The 6,000-nt window shown below is 47.2% G+C and overlaps 1 non-coding gene across 1 annotated transcript; it reads right to left on the reverse strand.

Annotated features, from left to right (window-relative positions):
- Nucleotides 1-5,538: 5,538 nt before the first annotated feature.
- LOC142832062 (small nucleolar RNA SNORA33) lies at nt 5,539-5,669 on the reverse strand. The gene has a single exon (XR_012907153.1). It is a non-coding gene; the product is annotated as a small nucleolar RNA SNORA33 (small nucleolar RNA).
- Between the last annotated feature and the right edge of the window lie 331 nt (nt 5,670-6,000).

The raw sequence follows: 6,000 nt of genomic DNA on the forward strand, positions 1-6,000 counted from the left end.
TACTATAAAACTTATGCTTAGACTAGGAGGGTGTAATGGTCTGTTCTGTCTCTTTCAGAGACAAGCCCTGCCAATTTCCCCCGCAAGGCAGGCAGATCTTCTAGATCTTCTTTCCTGCCTGTAGTCTGAGTCTCCCCTCCTTTTCTGTCTCTCTCCCAGAGGTAGCTGCTGCTGTGGCTCCTCTCCCCTTACCCCGTCTCTCTCTCTCCTCTCTCTCTCTCTCTCTCTCTCTCTTTCTCTCTCTCTCTCTCTCTCTCTCTCCTCTTCCCCCTTACTCCCTCTCTCCTTCACTCTGCATGGCATGCCTATCCATCTGTCTCTCACCCGCCAGGGCTGCCCTGCCCAGGTCACTCACCCGCCACGCGGCTCCCTGCCTGGGACCCGGCTGCTTTCGTGGCCCACTGTGGTCTCATGGCCTGCTGCCCACTGCTGCCACTCGGGGACCTGCGGCATTTCTGCCGCTGCACCCCTTGGGGAACCTGCAGCATTTTATTTTAAGCCATAACAGAGGGGTCTCATAGAGATCCACCTGCCTCTGCCTCCTGAGTGCTGGGATTAATGGTGTGTGCCACCACTGCCCAGCTTCTCCTAGGACTTCTGATTCTAGTCTTCAATTGCCCTTGTTGTCTGTCCTTACCTCCTCAACTGCAGTATCGGGTGTCAGCACTTTGAAGCCATGAAATCACTAAATGGTGGTCCACATGGAACCTACTATAACCATGCTCCTGGGCCCTGCCATCTTCCAACCTCTAAGAGAATGCCTTTCTCAGGGCCCCTAATTCCAACACGCACAGCCTGAAAACTACAGATCAGTCACTGCCCTTTTCCCTTCAGACAGAAATCTAAACTTATCCCAGAAGAGGAGACTGTGAGGAGTTAGGGCAGAGGGCAGAGGAGCACAGAGCATCCTCATATAACAGTTGGAACTCAGTTATCTGTCCATGACGCCTCCGTCCAGGTGGTGGAAATGAAGGGACAGGAGAGGAGAAAGGCAAAGGGGAAATGAGAATGAAGTAGGGAGACCCAGAAGAGGGGAGGACCCAGGGCTTTATAGGAGGTGCAGCCCTGGGACCCCATGCTTCAGAGACTCCCCCCCCCGGAGTGCTCACTGCTTGCTTCAGTCACCAAGTTTTGCTTTCTCTGAGTCCCTACTTCTTCTGTTCTAGAGTGTCCAATTGTCTGTTCACCTCTGGGAGAGAGCCCGAACCCTTAGACAGCTGACCTTAGTGAAAGAACCCAAACCCCTAGATAGATGACCCCAGGGAAAGAGCCAGACCCCTAGACAGATGACCCTGGGCTCGTACCCCCATTACATGGGTATAGGTGTGCACCCACACTTGGTATGTTTGTGAAACTCTTCGCTCTATCTGAGGATCTTTTGGACAAAGAATTGCTACATTGGTAGGATCTGGTTGCTGAAAAACATGAATCTGCCCTACTTCCAGGCTGACTGGGAACCCGTAGACCCCCTCTCTAGCGCAGTGTCTGCTCTCCCAGACAATGTGCTCTTCAGTCTGACTCCCCATGCTTCGGGTACAGATTTCAAAAGCTCAACAACAAAAGATTCCGATCCAGAGCTAAGAAGTAGTTCGGTCATAATGTCCTCTGCTTGTATGCACAAAACCTCCAGTATCAAAAGAAAGGAAAGGAGGGAGGAGAGGGAAGAAGGGGGGAGGAAAAAGGGGGGGCAAAGGAAGAAGGGAAGAGGGAAGAGGAGGGAGGAGAAATAGAAGGCCTCTCTAGTTTGACTTGAACCAAATAACAAGAGGGAGAAGCATTGTAGAGCTTTGATTTTAGGGATGACTCCAAGCTCCTGAACCTGCCCTGTGGAGCAAAAGGAAAGGAAGACAGCTCTCTCGTGACTGCCCCTGTAAGGGAACCAGGGGATATTCAAGGCCACCAGCCATATTCTGGGTGACCTGGAAGCAAGAAGGGAGGGCAGATATTATCTCTATAGCCCTCTCCCTCCACAGTGCCCTAGCTCGTTAGCATGAATTAGGATTATCCCAGGGCTGCTGAGATGTTGAGGTTTCATAAACAGAAACAGTTTCTTCAGTGTCACAGGAATCTTTCTGAAATAAGTACCAAAGAGAGTGGATGTCATTGGTCGATGAAAGCCAGGATAGCTCCAGAAAGGCCTCGGTCCCATGTCCAGTTTCCACTCTCATTTTATACTATAAAACCACAAGGTGGGGCTGGAGAGATGGCTCAGAGGTTAAGAGCACTGGCTGCTCTTCCAGAGGTCCTGGGTTCAATTCTCAGCAACCACATGGTGGCTCACAGCCAACTGTAATGAGATCTGGTGCCCTCTCATGACCTGCAGGCATACATGCAGGCAGAACACTGAATACACAATAAACAAATCTTTAAAAATAAATAAATAAATAAAACCACAAGGTGAGGCGGGCTAGCAAGAAACATTTCACAGAAGCGTGCACGGCTCTCAACAGCTTGTTAAGAGCAACAGCCCATAGCTTCAGCTGTGTCTCCAGGCCATCCTGTGCCAGGGAGCAAATGAAGTTAGCAAACAGGCAGTACAAGCAGGGCTTTAAGTAAATCACTAAATAAACCAATAATCAGTGTCTAATAATTGATCTTTTTAGCCCTATCCTACTTCACCAGCATAAGATCTCTGAATCTCGGTGGCCATTCTGGCTCATGCCTGTGGCTATTGTGTTCAGGAGGCTGAGGCAGGAGAACTGCTGAGAGTTCAGGGCCAGCCTGGGCTGTAACTGTGAGACTATTTCCAAAACAGATAAGAAAAATTTCTGAATCTTAGCTTTACTAAAACAAACGTATTCATCCAAACCCAAATACTGTCTATTATTTCATAAAAAAGATCATTTTCTGAGAAGAAAATATGAAATATATATATTGTGTCATATTGATGAAAAAGAATTTAAAAATTGTTCATTATGGGCCGGAGAGATGCCTCAGTAGCTAACAGCACATGCTGCTGTTGCAAAGGGACCAGTGTTCAATCCCCAGAATCCGCGCTGGGCAGCTCATCGCTGTGATTCCAGTTCCATGGAGCTCAGACTCCTCTGGTCTCTCATGGCATGCACATACCCACACACATATACAGACACACATGCACTCAAATGACAAGACTGACTTAAATCATTTCATCGTTCATATATGCACCATGGGTGGGGTGAATGTGTCTTAGAGTGCACGTGGTAATCAGAGGACAACTCTGTAGGCTTGGTTCTCTCCTTCCACGTTCATGCAAGGTCAGAGGATGAAACTCAGGTTGTCAAGCTTGCAAGGCCTTTCCCTGCTAAGCCATCTCACTGGCCCCAGATTATTCTGTTTTTAGAAACTGCTTCCTCCCCTCAATTCCTGAATGTGTGTGTTAGATGTGCTTGTGTGCGGGTATAGGCACCTGTGTGCCAGCATGGAGGACAGAGAAAAGTGTAGGTGTTCTCTACTCCATACCTCTGAAGTGTGTGTGTGTGTGCATGGGTGTGTCCTGGTCTTGCTGCTCTTTTTCTCCCCTGGCAGTCAGCAAGCTTCAGAGAGCATTGGGATTACTGGCACACATTAGACAATAGCTGGCCTGGTGTGTGGATGGTAGGATATGAACTCAGGTCCTCCTGGTTGCACAGCAAATACTTAACCACTGAGCTAGCTTTTCAGACCCTTTCCCGCTGCCCGCCCCCCTTCTAAGCACAGAGATTTCCACCACAGAGGATGCCCTACTCTGCTACAACACTTTATTTTATTTTATATTTTTTTGTTTTTTTTAGAGGCAGGGTTTCTCTGTAACTTTGGAGCCTGCTCTGGAACTAGCTTTTTTTTTTAACATTTTATTTATTTATTATGTATACAATATTCTGTCTGTGTGTATGTCTGCAGGCCAGAAGAGGGCACCAGACCTCATTACGGATGGTTGTGAGCCACCATGTGGTTGCTGGGAATTGAACTCAGAACCTTTGGAAGAGCAGGCAATGCTCTTAACATCTGAGCCATCTCTCCAGCCCCTGGAACTAGCTCTTGTAGACCAGGCTGGCCCCGAACTCACAGAGATCTGCCTGCCTCTGCCTCTGGAATGCTGGGATTAAAGGCTTGTGCCATCACCATCCGTTTTTTTTTTTTTTTTTTTTTTGTTTTGTTTTGTTTTTCGAGACAGGGTTTCTCTGTGGTTTTGGAGCCTGTCCTGGAACTAGCTCTTGTAGACCAGGCTGGTCTCAAACTCACAGAGATCCACCTGCCTCTGCCTCCCGAGTGCTGGGATTCACCATCCGGTTTTTTAAAAGATTCTTCTATTAGCTTTTCTTTTTGTTGTTGTTGATTTTTGTTTTTTCAAGATAGGATTTCTCTGTGGCTTTGGAACCTGTCCTGCAAGACCAGGCTGGCCTCAAACTCACAGAGATCCGCCTGCCTCTGCCTTCAGAGTGCTGGGATTAAGGGCATGTACCACCACCGTCTGGCTCTTTTTTTTTTTTTGTCATACATGGTTGGTAAGTGATTTTAATCTCAGCCCCCTGGGAGGATGAGGTAGGCAGATCTGAATCTCTGAGTTTCAGGAGAGCCAGAACTACACAGTGAGACCCTGTTTGAAAAACAAAACGAAACAAAAAAGCAAGGTCTAAGGTCTCTCCAGCTTTCTTTTTTTTTTTTTAAATTTATTCATTTATTATGTATACAATGTTCTGCCTGCATGTATGCCTGCCCGCCAGAAGAGGGCACCAGATCTCATAGATGGTTGTGAGCCACCATGTGGTTGCTAGGAATTGAACTCAGAACCTCTGGAGGATCAGCCAGTGCTCTTAACCTCTGAGCCATTTCTCCAGCCCAGACCACATCTTTAAAGAAAATATTTCATTGGAGAGTCTAACTTACAGTTCAGAGGTTCAGTTCATCATCAACATGGTGGGGAGCATGGTGACATACAGCAGACGTGGTACTGGAGAGGTAGCTAGGAGTCCTACATCTTGCAGGCAACAGGAGGTTGATTGAAAGTTGCACTGTAGCTTGGCAGTGGTGGCACACGACTTTAATCTCAGCACTCACAGGCAGAGGCAGGCGGATCTCTGTGAGTTCGAGGCCAGCCTGGTTTACAAAGCTAGTTACAGAGAAACCCTGTCTCGCAAAACAAAACAAAAAGCCACACTGAGCAAGGCTTGACCTCAAAGTTCGCCCCACAGTGACACACTTCCTCCAAATCTACACCCACCCCGACAAAGCCACACCTCCTGCTAGTGCCACTCCCTGCGAGATCGTGGAGGTCAGTTACATTCAAACTCCCGCAGTTTGTATCACACTTACCTATCGCACATTTTTTCTTAAAAAATTAGATGCAGCCGGGCGGTGGTGGCGCACGCCTTTAATCCCAGCACTTGGGAGGCAGAGGCAGGCGGATCTCTGTGAATTCGAGACCAGCCTGGTCTACAAGAGCTAGTTCCAGGACAGGAACCAAAGCCACAGAGAAACCCTGTCTCCAAAAAAAAAAAAAAATAGATGCAAATTATTTATTCAATATTAAGTTCTTCTAACTATAAATAATTCAGTCTTAAGTGCTTCCCAGCTTTATAATACTGTAGGCATTTTCAGGGATATTAAAGATTTCAGCTGTCCTTAAGGCTTGCAACACAGCATCACTAGTGCCTGCATTTTCTAAATTTCTGCAGAAACACACTGAGATAAGCAGATTAATTGGCTGGTTCTCTTTCTTTCTTCTTTTCTTTCTTTTTGTGTTTTATTTAATATGTATGGATATTTTGCCTACATGTATATCTAGTGCCTGGTGATAGTGGAGGCAAGAAGATGGCATTGGATTCCCTGGAACCGGAGATAAAGACAGTTAGCCAGCATGCAGGTGCTGGGAGTCAAACCCAGGGCCTCTGAACGAGCAGCCAGTGCTCCTAACCCCTGAGCCATCTCGCTAGGCTTCCTACTGGAGCTCTTAAAAGAACCCATTTCTGGGTTGGAGTTGGTTCCATGGTTAAGAGCAGTTATTTGTTTGTTTTTTTTCCAAGACGGGTTTCTCTGTAGCTT

This window comes from Microtus pennsylvanicus, chromosome 11 (genome assembly GCF_037038515.1).
Source record: "Microtus pennsylvanicus isolate mMicPen1 chromosome 11, mMicPen1.hap1, whole genome shotgun sequence".
In the NCBI taxonomy this organism is placed as follows: Eukaryota; Metazoa; Chordata; class Mammalia; order Rodentia; family Cricetidae; genus Microtus; species Microtus pennsylvanicus.